We start from the raw sequence: 9,292 nt of genomic DNA, 5'->3' as shown, positions 1-9,292 counted from the left end.
TTTGAGCTCCATTAGTCCAAGCAGCAAGGAATGATGACTACGTGGTGGAGTAAATGCACTAAAAGAAAGTTCTGGCATATCTTTATAGGTATAATTGGCTTATTAAGACGGAAATAGAATGAAAATATATTTTTTGGAATGCTTTCTAGATATAATTTATTAGATTTCCATTATCAACTTTTTTAATTTCTGCCGGTGTAGCAGCCTAAGTAACGAGGCAAACTTTTTAGGCCAATTGAGAATATTTTGAAAATTGAGAGGCATCCGGCAGATAGGGCCTGGCCCAGATAATGCAAGTGGGCTAAAAGCCTCAAGGGTGCATTCAGATCCAAACCCAAGACCGAATCACATTATTGCCAAATGGCAATTAAACACAAAACCCAAACGCACAGATACACAGATGCATTTCGGCATTATGGACAAACACAGACAGAGCATGTGTGAGGATATGGGCATCATAATCATTAAACCGTTTTCTAGTATGGTGTCGCCATAATTATTCTATTATTAAGTACCAAAACATTTGTCATGCCGGCCGTGCCCGGAATTGCTCGCATATTTGTAGTAGAAGCTCCTGCTGCTCCTGCTGCTGCAGCTGTTTATAAATGATTAAACCTGGCCAACACAGTGGTCCTTGGTTACCGGCCCTTGGCCCTTGGCCCTGGCCAAATGTATATCCTTGTGGGCTCACCGACTGTGTCTGTGATTGTGCGGTGGCCGCCTCAGCCATTCGAGTGTATGCGTGTGCGACCTTTTCCGGTGTGAGTGTGTGTGTGTCCATGTGTGGGCGTGGGTGTGTGTGCCTTGCTGTTAAACACAAACTTAGCCGCTTGGCAAATAAACATTTTAGCAAATTTACTGCCAACTGACAGCTGTCAGCTTTATAACCACCATCAAACAATACGGACGGCGGGGGAGGATTGGGTTCGGGATGCTGGGATGCTGGAAGCGAGGTGTGCACAGACCGCAACGCTATTTGCCAGGTGAGAGAGACAGAGAGAACTGCGACAACTAAGCACACAACAGGGCTCACTCACACACTGGCAGGTGTCCTGGCCAAAGTAGCTATGCACACGCACACACCAACACATGCGCGAGTTGGAGAGGACAGGCAGCCAGGCAGTTTCGCCCACTTAACACTTCATTGAAAAACCACTTGGAAAGCCACTTCACCCACGAGAGCAGAAAAGGAAGCTACACTGCAAAGTGTGTCCTTGAGTTAAATTCTAGATTTTAAGTTGGACATTTGGTTTGTCTAAAATTATAGTTATCTTTCTGAAAACCCCTTTTTTCAGCTGTCTTTCGATATATTTCTGTCCTAAGTTTGAATTTCTCTCAGTGCTTTAAGCCTGTTCTGCAGCCCCGTAAATGAACTCTACTTTGCTCGACATCAGCTGCATCCCTTTGTTTGGGATTTCTGGTCCTGGCTCAAGCCGCTTGACGATCCGAGCTCGACTTTGGCATTCTCCAGGTTAATCGCAAGAGCGAGAGCGGACCAAAGGCATGGCATTCCGGTCAATTCCGCCCTGGCTCAAAGCATTCCACCTCCGTCCGAGAGATCGAGCGTGCGCTGTCCACTGCATGTGGCATACACACAAAAAATAAGCGGAAAAAAATATGTACAAGTATCCACAAGTCCCTTCTGCTGTTGTCACACAAAAATTCTTCACATTGCTCCGAAATTTACAGCTGCTGCGGTGCGTTTGAGCTCCGCGATTTGTTACACTTTTGGCACATTCCGGCTTATTACACGAATTTGCACAGATTTTTCGTAGCGAGCGAGAGGCAAGTGGCGCGTGGCATGTGGCTCTGGACATGGCCAGGCACTGCTGGAATCTCTGGCGCAACTGGGCGGCCAGGTGAGTGAGGAGCGGCGAGCGGAGCGGCAATTGCGATGGCCAGCCGTAGTGGTGGGCCTGAGCGGTGCATGCTCCGTATTATTGTGTTGGCCACCGCCGCCACCATGGTTGCCATGGAGCGAATTCACAATGGCCACTTGCTGGCATACGCGTCGGGACTCGGCTCACTTGCGTGTCTGACTAGTCCAATCGGCGGCCGGAGTTTACAAAAGTTTGGTGGCATAATTGGGTTGAATCCCTCGCCAATTTATTGGTTTTCGATTCCACAAGCCATGGATGGCCAGAAGGCTACCTAAGGTAATAGAGCAACAGAGCTGACAAAAGGATATTTTGGAAGCTAAGATTGGTCGTACAATAAAAACAAATTCCCCAATTACGTTCATTGTAATTTCAGGCTATTAAATTATATAACCAATTTAAATATTGTACTTATTATGTATTCACTAAATTACAATTACAAAACTGCCAGCACTGCCTCAGTGCCTTATGAGAAAAGCTCAATTCAGTTGTCACATCCTGTCGATGGGCAAATTGAAATCGCCTAAGAAGCTGCCATAACAAGAGAGAGGTCCTTACAGCTGACACCGAGGGTTAAGCGTTTAAATTTCAATTAAGCCAAAAGCCTTGCATCCCCTACAGCACTCAGAAACACTAAGGCAAAACGTTACAGCTCATAAATTCCTTGACTTGTGTCAGGATGTGTTAGTTTGGCCGACATTCCACTCGTCCTGGCGGCAACCGGAGAGCCAAAGCCAGCAAAAAGTTCCCAGTCCGAGGCCCCGTCAAAGGCAGTGAGGCAGTGCTGCGAGTATATGGCAGGCAGTAACCAGAGGGTTTCCCCTGCAGAAGAAGCCAAGTCAGTTGGAGCAGCAGCAGCAGCAGCAACACTACCAGCAGCAGTAACCCCAGCTAAGGCGGCCAGTCACTTAAATGCCCCAGAAATAAACTGAAACTGCACACACAGTGTGCACAAGTTAAGACAACTTTTGGCAGCTGCAACTGCAGTTGAGCACACACAAAAGGGCCCAATGTTGCCGCTGAGAGGCGAACTCGGCATGCCCTTTATCAGCCGCTGATTGGCAGGGGTTAAGCAATGACTCCTCAAGAGAGTTTTCGGGGAAATCTACTGGAATTTTCAAGTATCTTTAGCAGATACTAGATTTTTTCTTTTCCGTAATGACACTTTTTTAAATTTATGTCAAATCAAAAGCAAACTTTACAGTCAAGTTCTGATTTGAGCTTGGAATTTGTTTGCCTGACAGCCTGAAAAAGGTTACATAAAATGTACAGTTTATGTAACCTATTATGGTGACTACAAAGCAAAAAAACCTGTGGTAAAAACTCTTGCAATTTGAAAAGTCTGAAAGGTATCCAGATAAACTTGGGTCGCTGGCAAGTATGTCTTTGTGTAGATCCACCACACAGATTGCGTTACACTTTTTCGGCCATGCTCGAGGCGTGGCCAAGAGGCGCTGACATTTGCCGGAGCGCAGGTCCCTTAATTAAAGTGGGAATCCGAATCTGGGTATCTGGTAATCTGGAATACGGAACCCATGGTCCCTCAGCACCTCCACCCTTTCCGTGTGCGATGTGATTATCAGGCAGCCCACCTGCCAGCGCCTTGCCCACATATGAGTGCGCGCTGCGGCTTATGCATTTATGCAACTGAACTTGGCAGCTCATTGTGGACCCTTGTACTGGCGCACACCCGTACTTCTGGCCGGGCTTTGTGTACTTGTTGATGGAGCAGCAGGAGCTGAAGCTGCTCCATTTGCATGTCGGAGACCAAGAGGCAGGACAACAGCCGGAGCATAAGCTACCCTCATGTGCCCGGCCTAGTGAGACACCGGCGAAGGCTCTATTTGTTTGCTTACTCCAGCGATCCGGCAGCTGCTCAACTGCTGAACTGCTAAACAGAAGGAAAGTAGGAGCTAGCACTGGTACTGGTACTGGTTCCAGTCTGGAGCTGTCAAGTTGTCAGTTGCCGGTACCACCAACAGAGAGCCACTATGACTGGGTGGATGACTTAAAAGCCCTGACAGGTGCACTCAGGCACGCACTTGCCGCATGCATACTCTCAGCCCGCTACTTTGTTGTGCTAATCCCATTGGCATGGTGTTGGCGTCCTCCATCGGCAACATTGTTGTCCCAGTCGGAGCAACACATGACCCATTAAAAGCCACACAGAAAGAAAGCTTCATTAAAAAATTCCCACAACTTAAAGTATATAAGAGTCTTAACAACTTTAAATAAACCTTTTTTAAGAAGCTCTGAAGAAGGTAGTAATTTTAAAGCACAATTATTTTCCCTGCTTTTGGAAAGTGTCTCGAATTAACGCCATCGAGTGAGTTTACAATCTCTTAAAAATTTATGTATTAAACAGTTTAAAATATTCATAAAATCTATTTTACTGTTTCTTAAGCTACTTTTCAAGTGTATTGTCGTATTTCTAAGGATTCTCTTTCTCCGCGAACACTTGCTTCCAAGGAACCAAGGAAGACTCAATCAACTGTCTGTGGTTATGTTCCCATAGTAATATATATTACAAATTGCCACAAGTAACTCGAAGCAGTAGGACTTTGGCTTGTAACTGCCAGGCATATCTTATTCCCTAATTGAAATCAATAAATGACGTGTGTTAATTAATACAAAGGCATACAGGAAGTACCAGCTGCCCCAAGATTAATTATCCATTATATGCACTCGTCCTGATTGGACCAGAGTCCGGCACCTGTCTGCACCTGTACTGCGATTCCCTGCTGATTTACCTTAATTGCCGACACCTTTCAATGCCGCTCAATTGGACCCGCTGGATGGAGCAACGCCCCCTGCCTCCCCATCCTGAGGCGACACAATTAATTTGTCGTGCCAGCCAGAGAGAAGTTTAATTTTTATTTCATTAAGGCAACTGCTCCGGGCCGGGTCTCGACCACATCAAGGGCGTCCGTGCATCGCTAAGCGGCTTTGTCTCATTATCGCCGGGTGCACGTAGCATCGTATGCACCGCGGAATAAAGTGAGTAGCTCGCAAGCAAATTAAGTGTTTGAGTTCCGTTGAGATTTCCAGTTCAGCCTTTCTTTGCACAGATTCTGATTCTGTGGAACTCAAAGGCAGAGCAGAGATGTCATCCGATCACAGTTGTCCTTTGACCTGATAGGAATTTTATTAAGTTCCAAAAGGAAATATTTAAAGGTATACTTGGGAATTAAGCCTGGAAAAACTCGGATTTTTTCAACAAAGTCTATAGAGAAGTATTTGTAATTAAAGCATAGGTCTTTGATGAAAATCTTATATTAAATTAAATTTTAATTAAATAAAACCCAAATAATCTGTTCTGTATTCTGCCATCACTGTTCGCTGCTGGATTCTGCTCTTGGCTTTATAGTGCGTAACGCCATCAAAAATAGTTAACAGCATTGAAATGCTTTTAGCTAAAATGCGTTGCGATCTCTGCCTGTGTGTGTGTGTGTGTGTGTGTGTGTGTGGCTATGCGTAAAAACTTTTATTCTGCTAAATTCTGAAAAAGGGAACAGGGGGTTCCCCGGGGATGCTGTAATGCGTGGCAAATAAAATTATTTTAGATTCCATGCCCCTCTCGCAACCTCCATTACCCATTAGCATGCCAGGTGACAGTGCCACGCACCTTGGCAGCACTTTAATTTTCCTCATTTTCAACTGTTTGGGTTTCGTTTTGTTTTTTGTTCATTGTAACAACAGAAACTTTTATGAAAAATTGCAGCGGGCACAATAAATATTTGCTTGTGCGTATATATTCAAAATAAAAGTACAAATATAGAGTTTATTATCATAAATTCATAAAGCGCCTTTCGAATATTTTTTTTGTTACCAGCCGCCGGCTTAATAGGTGGGAATACTTTAAGAGGAGAAAAACATATCAGAGTTTAATCGCTTTTTATCGCTTTTAAACTTATGGTAAAAGCGATAGAGTTGAATAAACAATTTCGGACGAATAAGCACAACATATTTTTATGAAACTATATCGTTGAGTTGTGCACTTACTTGTGTATATGAGCATTACACTTGTTTGCACATCAATCCTGCAAAAGCATAAACTACAACAATGTATATTCAAGTAAATATAATTCAGAATAAAAATCCTGATAATCTAAGTTAATAACAGGCGTGTCATTTTTATATTTGTTAAATATTTACATAATCGGAATGTCAGAAAACAAGAAATCTAAAGACAGATTTTATGTAAAATATTACAATTGATTATTGTTTCTTTTAGATAATTCGACACACTTAAATTGGCTTCAGTTGAGTTTATTAAAGTAGTATTTATTATCAATAAATATCTACATGTTAAGAACAAGAGCATATTTCATTCCCATTGTACTCCATTATTCTATTAAAATAAATTCGTTTGGAAGCTTTTACAAGCTTTTTAACAAAAAAGGAAAACATTTCTTTTAAAACGTTTAAAGTTTGTTTCCCGTAATTATCAGATGGTTTTAAGGGGATTACGAAGAGACCTGCTAAAACCAAAGTTGGCTTACCCCGACAAACGGTTGAGTGTCTTTAAAAATCTCGTTTCAGGCTGCGGCTCGAACCCTCCTCGGCTTTGTTCACTGGAAATTGCTTTTTCTTTCAGCCATTGTCCTGCAGGATAAACGCATCCGCTGCCTTTGCTGAGTGATTCCTCTTTTTTTCGCTCTCTCTTCCGGGGGAGCGGGGAGCAAACACACGAAACAAGCAAATGGGCGCAAGGTGACCGCAAAACTGGGTAGAAATTCGGAAAAACCGCGGTGCACACGGTTCAGATTCTTTTTATTTGTTTTTCCCCTACAAGGAGGTTCGTTGCAGGAGCAGGTGCGCGTCGCACGTTGCTGGCCAACTTCGAATCCAAACTGACCGCAAAACATTTGCACTTTGGACTTTATGCCAAGTAGCTGGCGACGTCGGCAGCGACTTCAGCGGCTCCGGCGGCAAATAATAACAATAAAAAGCCAGGCAAAGGCAGTTAAGCCCAAAAAACGCGATTCGAAAGCAGTGCAAAGTGGGGGAATTCCCCGCCGCAGTGTTGCAAAAGGAATTATGGACGCGTTGCTGTTGTCGCCATCGATGTTGCTGCTGCTGCTGCTGCTGCTGTTGCTAGTGTTGCTGCTGTTGCTACTGCTGCTACACTGCTGTTGTTGTGCTAATTTGTGTTTGCGGCTTTCGCACATCAAACAGCAACAACGCCAGCGAACAACCGCCTGTTGTTGCTGTTGTGGTTGTGGGTCAGCACGAAAAATGAAGTTGACCCGCTTTTCCGCCGCCGGAAAATGTGGGCCAAAAGCACTGCCGCTGCCAGCAGAGCCACACTTTTTTCGCAGCTGAACACTTCCGAGCAAATTTACATAGGCGCGGCCAAAGAAATTATGCATGCCTCCGTTGATATTGAAATGCCGAGCAGCCTGAACTCGGACTCGGACTCGGACTCCCACTCGCCGACGGCGAAATAAAAAGGAAAATCCCGAAGAGGCAGGGAAAATCCTAGAAAAGCCAGAGGCGAGACCGGTTTCACTTTCCGTAAGAATCGCCATTTGCAGGCGATAAACACGTAAGGCAGCACCAGAGGTAAGCAAAATAAACAAGGCGGGGCCCACCTTAACTTGGCTTTAACGCCGACGTCGACGGCGGCATGCAAATTGGACTAAGTACTCAAGTTCGTATGTGTGTGTGTGTGTGTGGCAGTTGACGTCTCAGGAAGTCGTTAGAGCGGGAAAGGACATGCCAAGGAGCAGCAGTAGCGGCAACCTTTGTGGGTCAAAAGTTACGTGGAAAACAGGCAAACACACACAAGAAAATAAAAGAAAAAAAACTAGGCAGGACAGGTCAGAAGTCAAACGCAACAAACAAAGGCGACAAGCCAACGAAAAGAAAACGGTGTCCCGCTTTCGACCACGAATAAATCAGTGAGCCAAGCGAGAACTTGGCACAAATCCATTAACATTAACACTCACATTTTGAGTCGCATGCAGAGCGAAAATAATAAAAGTCTATTTACGTAAACTTGGCCAACATGCCAAGTCGGGGCCCAAGACAAACGTTTTGCTAGCCGCCGTCATTGTTGCTGCTGCTGCTGCTGCTGCTAAGCAAAATGAACTTTTAATAAATTCATTACCCTGCCACTTTATGACTCCAGGCCCTCCAGCTCCAGTGCCTACCCCCTTCTGGCCAGATTCCATCCCCAATGCGCCGAGTGTTGCATTGCTTTAGTGCAGTGCCCGACATTACGTATACGCCCCGTACATTTATGAACAATCAACTTTATAGCCGCACAACCAAAAGGGTGTGTATATGTGCGCACTATACACAAAGGAACTATTTTCGAAATTAGAAGTTCAAATCATTGATTTGTTAAACATATGTATGGTTTGAATTTTGGTGAATTACATTTAATGAAGTTTAAGAAATTGGTTCCTAATCAAAGATAGCTTCATTTTGGTTTGTATTTATATAAGGATTTTTTCATCTAACATCTAAAGCAGTGTCTTTTATATTCTGTTATGAAAATTGTTAAGTTAACATTTAGAATTCGGTACCTTACTCCTTAATAATCAAAATACCATTATTTATTATTTGATAAACCTCTAGTTACTTTAGTTTTTTTTCTCTCTGTTCCATGTTCTTTGCTTGAGAAACTTCCATGCGCCATCCCCATGCACATTTCCCAAGCCCCGTCCCTCGGGCTATTCTGTTTTATTGGCATTTGCACTTGTGTTTGACTTCTCCAAGATATTTTCAATTGGAAGTTATGTGTCGCAGGGAATTGTCTGCCAAAGTGGGTGGCACTGGGCGTTGTCTGCAGCGTCATCGTCTTATTGATGGGATGTGTGCAACACAACAATTTAATGGACGACAACTGACGGATGTCGGAGATGTATATGTATGTACTCCATCCTCCCTATCCCTCATCCGGATACAAAATAAATGCTTAAATTGAGACATGCCACGCGCATTGAATTGTAAATACGAATAACTTTCTTCGCGGCAAGAATGCAAGGACCTAGCTCCGTACAAACATTTAAGATGAATGGCTAAGCCCTTACGCTTTCGAGACTTAATAGTTTACCGTATCGGTTCAGAATAAATTGTATTTAACTTCCCAGACATGGTATAATTACCCATTTTTGGATAAAACGCGCACCATTAACTTACATAACGCCCAGAAATAAGGGACCAAGGTCAGCTATGTCCGCGAGGGCATTTAAAAATGTGTTAGCCGGACAAAACAAACGACACGACAAACTAAAATTTTGCGATTAAATCTTGGAATGAAATAAATTATTGTGCACATCGCAACGAGCTGACCCAAATACACAATCCGAAATGGACGGGGAGTGGTAATGGGAATCAAAATGCGAAAGCGAACGCGAATGCGAATGGAAAAGCGAAGGACCAACGACAAAATGTTGGCTGCCGTT

This window comes from Drosophila serrata, unplaced genomic scaffold, assembly GCF_035046125.1.
Source record: "Drosophila serrata isolate PLE 108 unplaced genomic scaffold, ASM3504612v1 contig_295, whole genome shotgun sequence".
NCBI classification, from domain to species: domain Eukaryota; kingdom Metazoa; phylum Arthropoda; class Insecta; order Diptera; family Drosophilidae; genus Drosophila; species Drosophila serrata.
This window is presented reverse-complemented; position numbering follows the sequence as displayed.